Source organism: Crassostrea angulata, chromosome 6 (assembly GCF_025612915.1).
Source record: "Crassostrea angulata isolate pt1a10 chromosome 6, ASM2561291v2, whole genome shotgun sequence".
NCBI classification, from domain to species: domain Eukaryota; kingdom Metazoa; phylum Mollusca; class Bivalvia; order Ostreida; family Ostreidae; genus Magallana; species Magallana angulata.
Genome location: NC_069116.1, coordinates 61,014,846 through 61,035,512, shown reverse-complemented (window position 1 = coordinate 61,035,512; position 20,667 = coordinate 61,014,846). Strand labels below are relative to the sequence as shown.

Below are 20,667 nucleotides of genomic sequence, written 5' to 3'. Positions count from 1 at the left end.
TACACCTTTTCCGGCATGTTCCTGTTCATAGAAAAAAATTAACAGTTTAATATTTTATAATCAAAATAAGATAAAAGAATTAATAATATCAATGTTATTTTGAATAAACTGAACAATGTAATGTATTGTTTACACAACAATATTCGTTGTTTCCATGAATTTCAAATGTATACCATTACAATATTGTTTTATCGTAGTCTAGATATTTAAAATATTCACTCATCTATCTATCTATCTATCTATCTATCTATCTATCTATCTATCCATCTATCCATCTATCCATCTATCTATCTATCTATCTATCTGAATAACATATTGCATTGCTTGTCCGTGATAGTTGTAAATGTATAAGAGTAATAATTTTGGCAATCAAGTTGACATCCTAATATTTGTTATTCTATTGAATTCTAACATATTTACATGATTAATACTAATTGTTATCATAACCGATATATGACCAGATAAATTACACTATTTAATTCGACCTTCAGTCTCCTGTTTTCTATGTATTAACGCATCTGCTTTAAGCAAGTCGTAAAATTCTGACTACTTTACATTTCTTCGTGTAAGAGGGGAAAACACACAACATGACATATCCAAACGAGTTAAAGTAATCATTAACTAAATCTCAACGGGGTCAACTGTTTATGAAACAGGAAATACTTCATTTATCTTTTTACGCTGTTTATGTACTTGACATTAAGACAACAACAGAAAAAATTGCCATCATAGAAAGATCTGTACAATTGTATGACTGTTATTCGTCAAGAGAACAACACTGCAATGGCAAATAACTCAGAAATGGTGAAGCTGTTTGGAATACTGATTCAGACTTTATTAATTCTGTCAATAAATGAACATGTGATGAGTGAGAAGATAGGAAATGTGTACAAAGACTCGGCGTTAAACTTAATGAAAACTGGACTGGAACAATTTAGTCAGGGTATTGAAAAGATGTTGTTAAAAAGATTTAATGGAGACGATGCAATAATAGAAACAAAGTTTCGGGATATGATAGAGGGAATCAAAAAGGATATTGTCGATGAGCAAAAGGAATTTATTAAAAATTTGATTAGTCAATCTTCAGCCGAAGATGAGAAAATAATTGAACAACTTTCCATTATTCAAACTGAGCAACGACTCCTAAGACAGGAAATAGTGTCCATTAGATCCAGTTTTTCTGGTAACGCTAATACGAAAACCAGTGGTCGTATGAAGACAACAGGCTACAAGGCGTCTGCATTGAAAGCCAATAAAAGTAACGGACAAAATATAAGTGATCTGCAAAATTCAGTTTACACCCTCTCTACAGAGTACAGCAAGGAGAATTTAAAGCGCGAAACTTTAACAGATTTACTTATATTTTACAATGAAAGTTTCCCTACAATGCAAGATGAGCAGCGGCTGCTTAAACAGGAATTAGTGTCCATTACAACCAATTTGACTGAAACAATTGATGAAAAATTTAGTTATCTAGTTTCAACTATTCATACTGGACATCAAAATTTAAGCCAGAAAATCGTAACCGTTACAGCCAATTTGTCCAGCATAGATGATATTCAATTGAACCAAAAGATAAGCAATTTGAACAAAGCATTTGATGGGCTATCTGATCAGTTACAAAACGAACAGGCTGCCATGCTCTCTGTGATTGACTCTGTTGTCCTTAGAGTCAACAAAACACTGTCTGTATGTTCAGGAAAAATAGGGGAGAACATTGACAATGTAGAAACAAATGTAATAAAAGTGATTCAAGATGAACTAGAAAATTTTGCACTCGTTCTTGGAAATAATAGTGAGAAAAGTGAGAAAGCTCTTGGCAATTTAAGAAATTCGACTTTGTTTGTGGTCGAGCAGTTTTCTACAGGAGAAGCTATAAATATTCTTCGGAATGTGGAAATGATTGGCCAGTCTCTTCTTAAGGTGCATGACATACTGGGTTTTGATTGTGCGGAAAATTTTGAAAAACACCCATATACCAGAGGGAGAAACGGGGTGTACAATATCATAGGTTTATCATATAAACCTACGTCCGTATACTGTGATATGACCACCGACTATGGAAGATGGACAGTAAGCTCTCTCTCTTTCTCTCTCAAACACCCTCCTCTCCCAAACACACACTCCATAATATAATTATAATAATAATATTAATAATAGTAACAATAGTATTTTCAAGGAAGAGTTGATGGTTTATCCTTTCACATCTCCTTATTAGGACTAACTAATTAGTATCAGATTTTTGTCGCACACAAATAAACTTTTTTAAAATGTTCTAAATATAGAACTTGTAGTTCAACAAAGAAGAGTGAATAGATCGGTGTTTCTTATTTGTATACATATCTCTCTCTCTCTCTCTCTCTCTCTCTCTCTCTCTCTCTCTCTCTCTCTCTCTCTCTCTCTCTCTCTTATACATACCTTATATACAGTTCTGAGTTTTAAAATAATGTGCCAGTCTATATTGGGTAGCGACGATTTTTAGCCCAAAATATAAAAAAAATCACTTTTGAGCATTTTAGGAAATTCTTTGCATGACACATTTTTTAAAAATGTTTTCATTGATTGTTAATAAACATGGTCTTACTAAGATAGTACAAGCTCATATTTTGGTTTCCAAATATAAAATAAACAATATCATTAATTTTTGCACGATTTAAAAATATCTTTAATTTTTTCGTTGAAAAAGGATCTAAAGGGGGTTTTGTGATATACCCCCTCCCCTGAAAAATTCAAATTTCTTAAATTTACATAGTCAAATAACCAAATTTATTTTCCTCATTTATTTGCGTTATTGTAAAGAGATTCTTTATCTAGTAGTTAATTATATCGGGTATGAATTATCGTAGGCGCATTTTGATATCATAACCTGGTTTTGTAGTCCATTTCCCATAAGATTCGACGTACCAGGGCCCCCTTTTGTCATAATTTGAATTACCTTACACATATAGAAATACAAATCACGAATGACGCACGTACAGATGTCAAACTTGCATCAAACGGATTATGAATCAACAATCAACAATCGAAACCCGAGAAACCTTACAAATGACGATTTAGAAATGGTTAAATACTAAGACTCAATAACAGAGTTAAAAATTTACATTTCTCCATTTACATTAAATGAATAACCCATTTAGGAAACACAAGTTCATAATTACGTAGATAGAATATTGAACCCTCTCGCTATCCATATTGTTGAACTCACATATTTTTGAAAGAGCTTCCTCTCAATATGTAACAGGTAATTCAACGGAGAATAAATGGATCAGTTGACTTTTACCGAAACTGGACGGAATACAAGAACGGATTTGGAAATGCTGATCACGAGTATTGGATTGGTATTAATTTTTCTTCATCTCAATCTAATTTATATTCTCTCTCTCTCTTTTCCCTCTCTCTCTCTCTCTCTCTCTCTCTCTCTCTCTCTCTCTCTCCAGATTTTTATCAAATAATTTACGTAATAAAATTAATATCAAGGTAGATTACATTTTTTAAAAATAGCATTATCTATAGCAGGACAGATATAAACGAAAAATGTAAGTCAAAGAGGTGGTTATATCAAACATTATCAAATGTATTAAAACTGTGCACTCGCAATTATATATGTTTTAGAATGCAACAGGTTGGGTCGAGCATGAATGTGATTGAAAATATCCCATTGTCATCTGACGCGACCTTTTTAACTTAAAGTGACAATACGGTGCATCTTAATAAAAAAACCTACTTGAGAAAAAAATTCTGATACGGTTCGATATTTTAGGTATTAGATGATATGCTGCTTTAGAAGTTATTTATTGAATCTCAATGAGAGCATGTATATTTATATGCAACATTTATATGAACAATTAAGGATTTATACAATATTTCATACAATAATTTTTGTGCTTAAAGATTTTGTATTCTTTGTTCTTATAAAATAAATACGTAAGAAAATCACTAACGGTTGGTAATCGGGGGTCCTTTTTAGTTGTCAGACTGGAATCGAAGGCATCTTGTTGAACACGCTGGCCCTTGTAAACTATAAATCATGTTCAATATAACTTATTTTAACTTAAATGGATATATCAATGCAATGAAACTGTTATATTATAAATTTGTTTTGCTAGATATACAAATAAATGTTCATTAGGTTGAACTATGACCAAATACAGAAATTGAGTAGATTTGCAAAAACAAAACAAAAACATTTACATATTGAATAAAGATAAATAGATTAAGATCAGAGGGAATGAAAAAAAGAACATGATACATTGACATGGTTTTTACAGGAAATGACATGCTACATAGATTGACATCACTAAAGCCCCAGGAACTGCGAGTTGATATGGAAAGATTCAACGGAGAAAAGGCATATGCTGTCTACTCTCGGTTTTCTGTCGGAAATGAGACCAGTAAATATAAATTGGAGGTGCAGGGGTACAGTGGGAATGCGGGTAATTATACTGTGCAGTGACGATAATATTGTGCAATTATAAGAGCTGTATTTTTCCTTTTTGAGAATTTTATTTGTAACCAACACACGTAATGATTATGATTAAGCTCTTAAATGAATTAATTTCATTAAATACTAGTAATATGCGTAATTTTAATTGGTCTTGTTTTCAGCACTGTCAATAGTTTGTTAAATCATAGGTTTCACTGTGACTAAGCATCAGGCTGCCCAAATAGTTTGGTTAAATGCCATTAAGCGTTTTGCATATAAACGTTTATCGCTTAAAAAGCGAAAGATCTATATTCCAGCCAGGAACCATTTCTTGTCGTATGGTTGTTACATGTATAACAACAAGAGTCTGGATAAGACTTGGATGCGAACATTAGTCGTCGCGAAGCAATTAATCAGTTAACTGCGAAATAAAGTCGCCGCGATTATGATTACGCGGATTCGCAAGGCGGGAATCATCATATCAAACCCGCGAAGCGGAGTTACATGCATTACCAACACTCTCTTACGCTAATGACGTGGTACACAATAAATAACTTTTACCTGTTAGCGCGTTTTTAAAGTGTTTATTTAGAATAAGTTGTGTTCAGTTAATATAATGGTTTTGTTTGTTTGTTTTTAACTTTGTGGAAGGATAATAAATTCATTATCATAGAGCTCGAGGATCTTAATCAAAGTGCTAGGCGAAAATCATTAGAATCAAACTCGACCCTATACGTTACTTCTGATCTGATGATCTAAACCTGACAACTCCACGTAATCCGACCCAGATCAAGTTACCTTTGTAATAATATAACTAGCACTAAAATGCATCTACGTTATCTTATTTGATATGTTAATCACAAGGCATTTACGTCCTTTATTGCTGAAATTTAAAAAATCCATACAGACCAAGAGAAGACCATTTAATACACATAGCTGTTATTAAAAATGAAATAATTAATTTAATTTTGGTCATTAAAGAAGTGTTCGGTAACTAAAAAATTGCTTCTTTCATAATTTTAGTTCTTAATGTTTTTCCATGACATGATAATATTACGGCGGCGTGGAAGGACCAGAAGAAAAATAATAAATCTTGTTTGTTCGGATGAATTAGTTGGCGAATAACCTATTTGTTTGGACAAATAAGTTATTTGTTTATATGAGGGGTTATTTTAATGACGTATCTGTGATCAAGCCGCCCCTTTCCTTTAAAAAATGATCTATACACATAAGTGTTATATTTATTGATATGTGTACAATATCTGACATATATTGCTGTCCTGCTTAATTCTCCAAATCTATAACAACTTTACATGTTTTTTCGGTGTTTATTTTAATACAAAGTAATATCATTATTACAGAACATGTGCAGAAACAGTACAGGTACATTTATTAAGATCATCTCTCTAAATATCAAAATTCAGTGGTCACACATTGTCACCGATTTTCTTCGTTTCGTTATTTCCTACCCATTGTTATATAAAGATGCAAGACAACCTTAGACGCTTGCTATGGAGACCGGTTGTCATGGTAACAGGGGCAAAAGATTGAAAAATTACCGTTTCAAGCTATTTTGGAGAAATATACAGTAATTGCAGCAGTTTCAGTTACACAGAATAAAATAATTAGGTACAAAATACTGTGTATTTTTTATGTTATAGAAAATTATTCATGGGCAAGTTATTTCAAACATAAACAGTTTTAAATTTATAAAATCAACCGGTTGTTTTCTTTTGGCAACAAAGATAATATATGTGAAAATTGAAATATGTTGCTTTGGTAACAACAATTAAAATCTCAAAAATCTGCATATTTGAGGTACCTTTGAACAATTTCTCCTCATATTTGTAACGTAATACTTTAAAATAAATTGATTAAAATGACAAAACATGTTCTTAACTTTTATGTAATATCAGTTGCAACTGCATTTTAGCAAAATAAATGGCTGTTTCCATGACTTTTCGAACAATTAAGAATTTCTGAATTATTTGTTAAACTTTACGTGTTTCCTCAGCAATTGCAATTTAACTATGTTCAATAATGCTTGAATAAATTTCATATAAAATTATGGATTGTTTACTACCAATAGTAACAAAGAATGGTTGTAAATTTCATTTAAACAAGTATTTTCGCTTTACAGAATCACTTTGATTATCTTTATTTTTGCCTTGTAACTATAGCAACAAATGTCAGCTTTTTATTTGAAGTGTATATTTCAAATACAGATATACATCTATAAGTTTGGTTAAATGACTTCTATGATATTCATAAAATACGAAATAATCATGTTTTTAAAATAATTTTCGGTTTCTCTGGAAACATTCTTTAGATGTTGGTTTGCCCTCCAATATTTTTCTTTTATCATGTAATTAATTCAAATTTATGTTATCTAGCAACTTATTACATCAACATATGTATCACTGTATGTAATATAAAGATGATTGGTGACTATGAATGCCTGGACTCCTATATAACTTTGATTTTTAACATAGAATTGATCTTAAAAACTAAAATGATGATTGTTGAGCAAATTTGGGAAAATGAAAAATTATCGTTTTGTATCATTAAAGGGTGCGACTGCAACGCTTAAGGCCACATCACACCAAACTGCGTCCCCATGGCGTGTTCACGGCGTTGTAAAATTCATGGAATCGCATCGCCATAGGATCGCAAGGAAAATTCTGAAAAAAAAATTGAAGTTTTAATTGAATATTTTACAAGTAGAGATATCACGGTGTCCTGACGGCGACCGAGGCGTTTTTATGGAGCTCCCACGGTGTGTAACTGCGTTTCCACGGAGTTCTACTTGGCGATAAAATGTCTCCGCCGAGAACTCATGACGTGCTTGGAGTTTTTATCGCGCGTCAATGGCGTGCTCTGCGGGCTGACTGCGTGCACAAGACGTTCCTTACTTTTGGTAGGTTAATATTAATTTGTACAATTGTATGGGGAACAAACAAGAATTTACAAGTAGTAAATAAATGATTAAAAAATAGTTTTGATTTAATGAAAAGGCACATTGTAATTGAAAGATAACTACTTCTAAACAATTTGTGAAGAACCATGACAAAACTCTTAGTAGTCAGGTCTACAAAAAAAAGATTCGCTATTAGTTGTTAGAAAACATAGAAAAGATGTGAAAACATTAGAACCTAATGGCATGAGTTCCATCTAGTACTTCCATAGATTGGTCTTGGAAAATTAGCAAATGCTACATTTTACATTGTCATCTACATCCAGTTTGATAATTATTACATCGTTTGCTATTGTGCAACAGTCATTGTTCGAGTTTTCGTGGTCTTGATGACAAGCACTTAAAACGCCGTGGGAGTGCGGTATAAACGCAGAAGAAACGTCACGAGAGCGCGATGAACGTAGCAACAGCTCTTTGGGGTCGCTGTGTGAACGCAGTCAAAAGAGAAACAACGCTGTAGATGCGCAATGAGGGCACGATAGAGACGCAGTGAGATCCTGAAGGACTCCATGAGGTCTCCTTGCAAGGGCAATTGAATTATCACTGCGTCTACACTGCGATTAGCTGCGTTCCTTGGGCGCGAAGACGGAGCTCTTGCGTCGCTGTAAGAGATCTTACGGCGCTGTCACGGATACCTCACTACGCTTTAAAGGCGTATTTATCAGAATGCAGATCCACAGCGCGTACTTTGTGCATATTCAAAGTGCGCGCCGTTGCATGGCGTTCTAAAATGTTCAAGGCGATCCCACCGCGACGGACGAAGGTGCCGTTGCGTTGTTACGGCGCTATAAGAGAGTCTACTGCGTTTACCTTGGCGTTTTATATTATTTAAGGACGCAGCGGGATCGCCGTGAGGGCGTAGCTCCAGTGTGACAGGGGTTTTAATGATCATATAATTGTGTATCATAAGCAGTTGAGGGTGTCGATATTTGCTTATTTTAATTGCAACGCTGAATGCGATTTACATCATTAAGCAGCGTTGTATCATTAATGGTTGTCACTAAGCTGAAACTTGTGAATCATCTTAGGTAGGGTAGATTCAAGTTTGTTCAAATCATGACACCCGGTGGTAGTGTGTGGCCAAATTTTACACACACACACACACGCACGAACGCACGCACGCAAATATATTTCATTGAATATATTGTTTATTCTAGGAACCTAATCACATCTGTATCTTTCTGGAGCTCTGCTTTGAATTTGCATTTTGCTCTATGAATTTTTAGCCGGGCTCTGCTGAAAGCAGAGTTTTGGCTATAGGCAGGCAAATCGCCAATGTTACTATAAATAGCACAAATAAACAAAAAACCAAACAGCGTCAAGGTAAAGCTTCCGCTATACCAAATAGTTACACAAAGAGCCACGTTTTGTCAAAAGTGTTGGCATTTTGTTTCTTTTTTTTAAATTTCGAATGAATTGTCTATCTTTTTTAGTTTTCTTATTAATAACGTGTTTTTAAAACATTACTATGCATTTTGGACACATACAATGCGCATGAATTTCCATGAACTACTTTGCTGCGCGATGAAGAAACGGGGATTGAATATATAATGCTTGTTGCAAAAATCAAGGCAGCAACTGTTAAACTTTTTAACTTCTACTAGACAGACATATTTTTTGTTTATAGCCGCTTACAAAATTTGGTCGCTCTCTGATGCTTTGCCGACATTAAAAGCATGAGAGAGAGAGAGAGAGAGAGAGAGAGAGAGAGAGAGAGAGAGAGAGAGAGATTTTCAGTCTTTACTACACAATATGCATAAAGACACACCAAAAGAGTCCGGCTTTCAGTACTTCAGTACTTTGATTAAGATAGTAAGCGGTTTGTTCTGGACAGTTTTTATTCTTCTTAAAAAAAACTATTTGGCCAGAAAAGCTAAAATTCGTGTGGAAGCATCCCCAGGTAATGTAAACGCAAATTTGTGCAAAGACAGGGGGGGGGGGGGGTCAAATTTTTACATAGTGCATCTGTAAAAATCTTTTCCTCAGAAACAAATCAGCCAGGAAAGCTGTAATTTGTGTGGAAACATTCTCAGGTAGGGAAGACTGAAGTTAGTTAAGTTTGGTCCCCAGTTGTAAGGTGTGGCCATAAGGCATTCAGAAGTTGGAGTTCTATTTGCTTTTCGCTATTCACTATTCGAAAAGCGAATAGAATTCTGTGGTCGGTTCGCTATTCAAATTACCGAAAACATGCTAATAAACGTAAATTCAAAATTCCATTATAACTTCACTTTTTATTTGAAAAAAATAGTTTTATAGTAAAAATTATTACTTGCTGACCTACCCTGAACATTGACATAATGAGCACGACCAGTAAGAGGCTTAGCTAACCTGGCGAAAAATGCGACATTTCGTATAATACAGTTATAATGGGATTTTTTTCAAGGGGCTGGCTAACACCCTGTATACCATATTTGGGCCTTCATATTTGGTGAGGATGGGGCCCCGGGACAGCTCTGTCTTTTGTTGTTATAGCGGTTAATGGTTAATCGAAAATTAGTAATTTACACCTTATTTTATACGTCGTTTTGTAATTTGAAATTGGTTTATATCATAGTCATGTTTGATTATTTCTTCACGTTTTGCTGAAATGCGAGGTATTCATTCATATTTAACTTAAAGTTGAAAATGAAAATGTTTCTATAGGTGGAGGAAAGGTAAAGCATATATTGATTGTTTTTTTTTCAGAGTATGGTTTTTTTTCAGTGGATTTCTAAAATTTGTTTCAACTGGTTTACATGTTTGGGAGACATGATCAAAACTCATTTCCGACATTGCGGAATAAAAAATGTACAACTTACATTAAACATTTTTTAGAATAGCCAGGGTCGATCTCAAATTTTTGTTTGAAGAATTGTCCCTTATTCGCTTTTTTTTTTATATACGTGGTCCAATTATACTCTCTAATCCCGGGCGCCTCCCATAAACTACGATAGGATTTGCAGCCTAATGTATATCAGTGCAAATATTCAAGAATTGTTTTGAAATCATTCACGTTCCATTCGAGTGAGATTTCATGTTTTGACAGCCCTCCTTCCTTTTCCATTAAAAATCGAAAGTGAAAATAGAAGGCAGAGTTTCGCATCTAAAGTGTCATTTGTCAATGACATAGACATAAGCCCCTTTATCCACAAAATATAAGAAATGAATATTCTAGGAATTTTTAACCCTCAAATAACTACCCAAACCTCATGTTTACCCCTTTTTATAAAATTTGACCGTGTCTTTCCTGCGAAACCATCCCATGCCACCACCCAAAGTAAACAAAACAAGAAAGCGATATGAAAGTCAAGGTCTCCTTCAATATTTAGAAAAAAACGCGCAAGACACAGAAATGCCTAACCTTGTGTTTTCTTTGTCAACACTATGCTTCGGATCCAAATTGATTTTAAGCAGCAATGACCCCCCCCCCCAAACCCCACCCCACCCAAACACCTGAAATATGCTCTGCTTCGCCCAATAACTCAATGATTTACAGCATTTTATGTAAAGGAGGCGGTGTGTACATGACATTATTTAGTCACTTGGCATTATATATATTTTTATAGACACCAGAGAAAACCCCACTGTAACTAGAGTTGGCAAGTATATATGTAGATCTAGAGGGAGAGGGTCAAACACCCCCCCCCCCAAATTATATTTCAGCCCCCTCCTTTTGGATGAATTTTTCTTGATCTTGAAGGCATCCTCTCTGTAAATATTATAGAAACACATGGCTACACACTTGTGAAAAGCCCACTTAGGGCGATGCCCGTATTCAGAAAATTTCCCGTGGGAGGGGGGGGGGGGCTCTGACAGATAATTTTGTTTGGTGGGTGTGGGCGACTCTCTGCTCTAAATCCATGCATGGACATCCTAGTATGGTAACTATACGCTACGCCGGAATGGTAACTATACGCTACACCGGAACTAAGGTTCCCACTTTTTATCGACTTGCAAAATTGTGATAGATTTAAGAGAACTGAATCTAAGTCCGGCAGCAAAATGTTAGATATTGTATAACTATTAATGACTAGTACATGTATGCATTTAAGTGTATTTAAATTTATTGTTTGAAGAAAAAAAAGACAATCCAGGAAAGTTGTGCCCCCCCCCCCCTCCCTGCTGTAAATACCAAAACACATATTAAAGAAAACAATTGATGTGCAAATATTTATTCCTTGATTTTAATTAATGTTGCACTATTTGTTTGAATTAATATTGATGTTATAAATCTATGTCTCTTCTACAACTACTACCACCTCGCTTGGAATTCCATTTGCGTGCATTTCAGTCAACACTGGTGCGCTGTCCTCGCTATATTCCTTGTCTGCATGTGTTCTAAATTGTTTGTGCATGTATCAGGCACTTATGAAACTGAGTGCCAAAATTATCCGATATCTTTAAAAGCAAATACTTCTTTTTGATAAATTAAAAAACAAAGTCTTCAAAGTTATAACTTATCGTGAAAATTCAACAATTCTTTAAAGCTGTAAATTTCAATTCTTTATTGATCATTAAGGGTCCTCAAAGGGGTTGCAGTAATATTGTATAATAAACGTTCATAATGTACAATTAACACATCCAAAAGATATAAACATTAGCACTCATGTACATCTATATGCGTAATACATGTATGTATATTTACATATACATGTAGTTAACGCCCATTATACATACAAATTTAATGATTTATTACATGATGAAAAATTTATCATTGACTCAGAAAAACAAACTGATCTTGGGGCAATGTCCATTAAATGCATTTTATGTGAAGGAAAAGCTTAGGTCTCCACAACTACCAGGTTTAATTTCACACTCGTGCAAATTCCGTTTTTCAAGCCTTATTCTTTTTAAAGCTAATTGGTAAATAGTAATTGTCAACTAGGAAAGAAATATATTAGTTAAAGATTTATGATATCAAAAACAAAAGAGAGTTTTTCCCGATATAGCAATCAATCAAAGCATTTTATGTTCTGTTAAGAGATGATCAAGCTTGTTGGAAGTACATGTATTTGCATTTTTAAAAATGATTTCATTCTTTCACCAACAGATGTGGGCCTTTATCTTATTCCTGGTTCCCGTGGAAATAATCAGATGAAAATCATGAACTCCCTCTGGACTCCCGGGGCCCCATCCTCACCAAATATGAAGGCCCAGATATGGGAATCAGAGTGTTAGCCAGCCCCTTGAAAGATATCCCATTATAATTGTATTATACGAAATTTACTATTTTCGCCAGGCCCGCTTAGCCAGTTAATGGCCGTGTAAACCCAATTCCCTTTAATGGTCTACTGGGCTGTCCTGGGGCCTAATTCCAACCAAATATGAAGGCCCAAATATGGGATAAAGAGTGTAAGCCAGCCCATTGAAAAATATCCCATTATAATTGTATAATACGAAATTTCCTCATTTCGCCAGGCTAGCCAAGCCTGTTATTGGCCGTGTTAACCAAATTCCTTTTGCGGGTCGACTGGGCTGCTCCGGGGCCCCATCCTCACCAAATATGAAGGCCCAGATGTGGGATACAGGGTGTTAGCCAGGACCCTTGAAAGATATCCCATTATTATTGTATTATACAAAATGTCCAATTTTCGCCAGGCTATCTAAGCCTCTTACTGGTCGTGTAAACCCAATTTCTTTTGAGGGTTGACTGGGCTGTCCCGAGACCCCAGCCTCACCAAATATGAAGGCCAAGATGTGGGATACAGGATGTTAGCCAGCCCCTTGAAAGATATTCCATTATAACTGTATTATGTCATAATTTTGCCAGGCTAGCTTAATCTCTTACTGGTGGTGTAAACCCAATTCCTTTTGAGGGTCGACTGGGCTGTCCCGGGGCCCCATCCTCAACAAATATGAAGGGCCAAATATGGGATACAGGATGTTAGCCAGCCCCTTTAAAGAAATCCCATTATAACTGTATTATACGAAATGTCGCATTTTTCGCCAGGCTAGCTAAGCCTCTTACTGGGCGTGTAAACCCAGTTTCTTTTGAAGATCGACTGGGCTGTCCCGGGGCCCCATCCTTACTAAATATGAAGGCCGATATATGGGATACAGGTGTTAGCCAGCCATTTGAGAGATATTCCATTATAACTGTATTATACGAAACGTCCTATTTTTCGTCAGGCAAGCTAAGCCTCTTACTGGTCGTGTGAACCCAATTCCTTTTGAGGGTCGACTGGGCTTCCCCCGGGCCCCATCCTCACCAAATATGAAGGCCAAGATGTGGGATAAAGGGTGTTAGCCAGCCCCTTGAAAGAAATCCCATTATAATTGTACATGTATTATACAAAATGTCCTATTTTCGCCAGGCTAGCTTAGCCTCTTACTGGTCGTGTAAACCCAATTCCTTTGAAGGGTCGACTGGACTCTCCCGGGGCCCCATTCTCAACAAATATGAAGGCCCAGATGTGGGATACAGGGTGTTAGCCAGCATCTTTAAAGAAATCCCATTATAACTGTATTATACGAAATGTCGCATTTTTCGCCAGGCTAGCTTAGCCTCTAACTGGTCGTGTAAACCCAAATCCTTTTGAGGGTCGACTGGGCTGTCCCGGGGCCTCAACATAACAAAATATAAAGGCCCAAATATGGGATACAGGGTGTTAGCCAGCCCCTTGAAAGAAATCCCATTATAACTGTATTTTACGAAATGTCGCATTTTTCGCCAGGCTAGCTAAGCTTCTTACTAGTCGTTAAACCCAAATCCTTTTGAGGGTCGACTGGGCTGTCCCGGGGCCCCATCCTCACCAAATATGAAGGCCCAGATATAGGATACAGGGTGTTAGCCAGCCCCTTGAAAGATGTCCCATTATAATTGTATTATATGAAATGTCCTATTTTTGCCAGGCTAGCTATGCCTCTAACTGGTCGTGTTCATTATGTCAATGTTCAGGTGAGGTCAATACAATAAAACTGTTTTTTCAATTAAAAATGGAAGTTTATATGAAATTTTGAATTTACGTTTATTAGCATGTTTACGGTAATTTGAATAGCGAACCGACCAGAGAATTTTATTCGCTATTCGAATAGTGAATAGCAAAAAGCGAATAGAACTCCAACTTCTGAATGCCTGGCCATAATGGGTTGCAAAATGATTACCTAAAAATTCCTCTTAAACAGCGCATTTAAGGGTGACGTTTACTCAGAATGAAAAAAAATTCCACTGATGATAATAAAAAACCAACTTGTGTGTGTCATAGACCTTACATGGTAGTGTTATTCTTCACTTTCAAAAAAGTAGGTCAATGACCTACTTTTTGAGTTAATGGCCATTGAATATTTTTTGAAAATTTAAGAAAAATCCAATAAAATTGTACTCTATGCTTGAGATTTTCTTAATTTTGAAAATAATACAAATTGCTTAACTCTTTAACAAATGAAATACAGTTTATGAATGGTAGTGACATTAAATGGACACAAAACATTAAGTTTTCATTCACAATTTTTATAGATATTCCAGTCCGAATTTCCTCTATCAGTTTTCAAATCACTACCCATTTTTGATTCAATATAACAAAAAACTGAATGATGATAATGTTAAAACATTTATAGTATTAAGCTAAGTATATTGACCTTTTTCTGCTGGGTTAAAATGTATATGAGGTCAATGATCAAAATTTCGAGATATGGTGTCTTTTATCATTTTTATGCATTTTTCAATATTTTTGTAGTGTGTGCCATACAATTATCTAAACGAAAAAGCAAGATAAAACGAACAGAAAATATGCAAAATTATGTTGACTAACAGATAAAATTTTTACTTTAAATATTAAAGAACTACCAAAAATATTTCAGTGGAAAACAAAATCTGAAAAATTTAGCCCGAATTTCCTGTTTTTCTAAAAATCAAGATTTGTCAGAGCCTAATTCCATAATTTAGTAAACATATTGATTTTTATGTCAATAATAATTCATTTCATAAATGCTTTTTGTATCTAAAACAAGTTTTACTCATGAAATTGAACTTTTTAACAATCCGGATTTGAGAACTCAAACCCTGAGTAAACAACATCCTTAAATGATTTATAGGAGAATATATACGAAAGCCGAGAAGGATCATTCGAGATTCGAGATTCGAAATACGAGATTCGAAATACGAGATTCGAGATTCGAAATTCGAGATTCAATATCTAAATTAACCAATCAAATCATGGATCTGAAACCTGTATCCTAGCAACATCAAACTGTTCTAAATAAAGATCATTCGTACATGCTCTTTCCTACAAATAAATGTCCTAATAGCTCTTATATAGTGGTTATAAAATGGTTCAATTAACATTGATGAATTAACCCCACACAGTATAAACAATTAAATTAGAAATAACACTGTTGGCTTTGCGAATCTAAGTGGTTTTGTTTGCCCTGTATGTATTCCCCCCCCCCCCCCCGAACAATTTTAACCAAAAGTGTATTCGCCCCAACTGTGTAAAAATCGGCTCGCGAAGAAAGATCTGTTTAATCTAAATGTTTTAGCTATGAAACGAAACTCAATGAAATAATCGACATGTCAAAATATAGGTTATGACAAAGTTTTAAACCATAGAAGATATAATGATTTACAACCTCAAAGACAAAAATCCAGATACGAATAATGTATTGTAGGGTATGGCAATGCCATTGTCGATATGAGAGAGAGAGAGAGAGAGAGAGAGAGAGAGAGAGAGAGAGAGAGAGAGAGAGAGAGAGAGAGAGAGAGACAGACAGACAGACAGACAGACAGACAGACAGACAGACAGACAGACAGACAGACACAGAGAGAGTTTTGTAGTGTCAAATTCAGTTTGATTTAGAATTTGAAATTGATTTGATTTGTTACAAGCATATATAGACAATAATTAAGCCTCTAAAACGAGAAAAGAGAGGAGGTAGCTAGGGTAGGGCAGACCAACTAGCAAGCTTTAATTTTAACGGTGTAAGCGCACCTGTGATTTACATCTCTCTCTCTCTCTCCCTCTCTCTCTCTCTCTCTCTCTCTCTCTCTCTCTCTCTCTCTCTCTCTCTCTCTCTCTCTCTCTCTCTCTCTCATCACCTAGCATTTCCTTTTCCGTGAGGGGGTTTGGGGTATTTGTGATGTCTTACATTAGCTAGCGAAAATGATAAAAAAAAACCCATGAAATTTTCTTTAAATTGTGTGCGGATGTTGTACGCCAATAATCTGTTTTCAGTATATACATTTCAAGAGGGGGGGGGGGGGGGGGGGCTATATAGTCCTCATTAATTTGTCAGTTATTCTGTCCCCTCTTTGTTTTCTCTTCGTTTTCCAGGTTTTTTTTATTTGGCTCGGCAAATTAATATAAAACTTTCTGTGTAGCTCCATAACGATGCACTGTAGATAAATTATGAGTAGTTTTACTTTTGATAAACAGGTACACTGTACATATCCGTACTTGATTTTTAATTTGACTCTTATAAACGGATTTAATATTCCAATAATTATAGGGTAGGAAAGAGTAGACGGGACTCATGCGCGGATCCAGAAAATTTTTCCAGGGGGGGTCCGAAGGATAATTGTGTTTGCCAGGGGGGGTCCGAGGCATATTTTCGCGATAATTTTAATTTTACTATGTAAATTTAATAAATTTTCATTTTCCAGGGGGGGTCGGGACCCCCCCCGACCCCCCCTCTAGATCTGCGCATGGGACTTTTTTGCGCATATCCTGTACCATTCATTCAACACAGGTATTAGCACTCATCGAGTTCGACTTGCTTTCCTTTTCTTTCATCCACTGGATTTAAAGCTATTAATTTTGGAAAATATTTTGAATTTATGGCCTGATTATATATAAATTAGAGCTGCGCTGGTGCATATATTTACCAAAATGGACCAAAATATTACCAAATGAATCTAAAAATTTTGACAAAATTAGTTTTAAACGTACGACTCTTTTTCAATTCTAATCGGGTATGTCCTTTAGAAAAATCTTGAACCACACACATTTTAGCAAATAAAACGACAATTGTTTCATTTTTTTATGGGGAGGGAGGTGGTGCCGGTAAAGGACATGTATTGCTTGTGGCAGTTGTGCTATACTCTCATTTGTTATAATAGGTAATATTACATATTGATTTAAAATGAAAGTTTCCAATTACACTGTACATAGCTTCTATCACGCATTTTGACCCGTGCGATAGTTTCAAAGCATTTAATGTAATTCAACCGATCATTTTTGAAATTTAATTTTCTGGATCCCCGCCTGATACGTCCGCCTTCTTGTATATTAGAAATACATGTACGTTGACCATATGTACACATTAACTTAATCGGCTATGTTATGGGACGATAACATTTTTTATCAATGTTTTTGCAGGATATGTAACAAATAACAGCCTATTTGTGGGTTTTTGCACTGATTATTTGAGATAATTTGCCGCCATCTTTTATGCATTCCACACACCACTCACAGTTTCTTTATTTGGTGTTCTGTGTGTATGGCGACAAATTGGTAAATTTGCACCACTCACCCCTTGTAGCTTCATCCTGATTACATTTTATCTGGCTAAGTGTAATGTAGTAGTATATTAAATACACACATCTTTGTTTGCAGTGCTTATTTACATCATTAGAGATTTACTTACAAAAAAAGTAAACATTTGTATGACTTATATGTAATTATTGTCAATTTTGGTGCGGTGGGGGGTAGGGGGGTAGGAAACTACAGAGAAAATTAACTTGGCTGTGAAACATATGCTTTTATTCTTTCTTGTTGATATATCAATGAATGAATTATAACAAAATATATGTACAACAATTAATTTTGAAATATTCATGCACAATCAAATAAAAGGTTTTACTGTTCTCTGCACAAGAAATCGGCAATGTGAACAAATTTGCACCCTATCATCCCTACCTTTAATTGTAGAGAGTAGGTATCCTTCTATATTGAAAACAATTCCAAAAGTAAGACTCATAATAAGTTGTTTACTGAGTAATAGGAAAAAAAATTGTATTTATTAATAATTCCGTATGATGTGATAATATCTCAATGATTTGTTTATAATCATAGTACTAGTGTATCACTGTATGCATACATAAAAACGATAAGTAATGCTTATATTTATTAGTGAAACAGGACAGATTATTTATATTTAGATTATTTAGATGCATGTACTAATCTTCATGCGGGGATCTAGAAAGGAGGGGATCAGGGGATCTGGACCCCCTCCTCGGGAAAATTGGAGCTTATTAAATTTACATAGTAAAATTTTTTAAAATTGGCCTAGGACCCCCTACAGAAAAAATTAGCTACGCTTATGAAGTTCTCTACCATAACCGCATTTTTACACAAAAGGGGTGAATAAACCCGGGTTTTAAACTATTACTGGTGGTGAAATACCTTAGGGTTCAAACGCATCAGGTGGAAATGCACCAGGGCAAACAAAATCACTTAGATCCGCGAAGCACACTGCATTATTACTAGTCTACTTAGATATTCTGTGTAAAAGTAAATACAAATAATTATTTAGTTAGGTAGGGAGAAGTGAACATAGCATTTATTTGTATATAAGAGCATGTACGTATGATTTTTATTTAGAACAGTTTGATGTCGCTAGGATACATATTTTCAGATCCTTGATTTGATTGGTTAATTTAGATATTGAATCTCGAATTTCGAATCTCGAATCTCGTATTTCGAATCTCGTATTTCGAATCTCGAATCTCGAATGATCCTTCTCGGCTTTCGTAAATATATACATTGTTTCATATAAATGCAAAACCAGAATATTGATCATTTTTGGTATAAATTTACATTTTTTTAAAATGCTATTCATCAAATATTAGCTGATTCATTGTTTCTTCAATCATTCAGAATGTTTCAAAAATTGTTTTAGGACAATATTATAATATAAGGTAAGTGTACAAACATAATGATTATACTATTTATGAATACTGTTGTATTATCAGGATTATGTACAACCACTGTGATTGTAGGGGATGGCCTGCATTACCACAACAACATGAAGTTTACTACACTGGACCAGGATAACGACAGGCAAAGTGGTAACTGTGCCACCTTGTGGAGATCGGGATGGTGGTTCAAGAGCTGTCAACACGCCAACCCTAATGGAGAGTACACCGACTCTGAGAAAACTGATCCTAAATACATTACATGGTATCACTGGACAATCTCGTGGACATCTCTGAAATCAATTCAACTGATGATTCGTCCCCGAGCCTGACACCGAGATGTAACGTTATCCTCATTATGTTGCTAAATGTAGCAGTTTTCTCTCTCTGTGTATTTACTTTATTTACCTGCATGGTTTTGTTTGTCAATAGACAATCCGACATTTTTGCACCATTATGTAAATATTTTGCTTTGATTTATAATTATTAACGGACAGTACACCGACTCTGAGAAAACTGATCATGGACATATTGTATGGTACTTCTGGAAAATCTCGTGGATATCTCTGAAATCAATACAGTTGATGATTCGTCCTGGATCCTGACATCTAGGTTTTACTTTTATATCATAATAAAGCCAAGAACAAGTCTCTTTGTATTGATACGATCATTGTGATAGATCTATCCTCATCTTAAACATCGGATTTTGTTACATCATTATGTAAACTCACACGCGTTAATTATAGACGCATTTATTGATTGCGATGAGTTCAAATAGATTTATAAGTGCGCTAATAATGATTGCAAAACAATGTGTAAATCTGGTATTAAGCCCTGTATATATTACATATTACATATACCCAAGTAATCAAATTATTCATTATGGCATGTGGTGATAACGAATATATATTTTATTATGTTTATTGTTTTGTGTAAATCGCGGAGTAGCGCTCTTCTATCTCATTTATATTATAGAATATATGTAAGCTATTTATAGTTATCACGTGATAATGCACCGAGGTGGCAGTAATGTACTATCCGATTTTATAGCAATGACATTTTTTTTAAACGGAAAATAGTAAGTTTTTGGTTTGATTCAAAACAGTAGTTTAATCTTATGATTTCGTATATTCCTGTCAAAATAACACGCTAAATTGTCCATCTGCTTCCTTAATTAACCTACTCGCGGAGGTTATATATTATCGCGAATACATGTATCTATTGTTTTATCGTACGTTTATTTTTTTTAAAAATACGTTTGTTTTAGTTTTGTTTTGCAACTTCTGTCTACAGAATTTTTTTTTAACAATTGTTTCATGTTCCTTGGATTTGTTGCCTTGTTCTTTGCCTTGAACCTTGTCCAATCAATATACTTGTAAGAAAAGAGACGTATTTTGAAAATTACTCATTGACCACGATTTGTTTTTGTTTGTTATTTTT

General features: G+C 34.9%; 1 pseudogene; it reads left to right on the top strand.

Annotated features, from left to right (window-relative positions):
* The first annotated feature begins 682 nt into the window (after positions 1-682).
* On the top strand, positions 683-19,658 carry LOC128189642 (angiopoietin-4-like; annotated as a pseudogene).
* Positions 19,659-20,667: the final 1,009 nt, after the last annotated feature.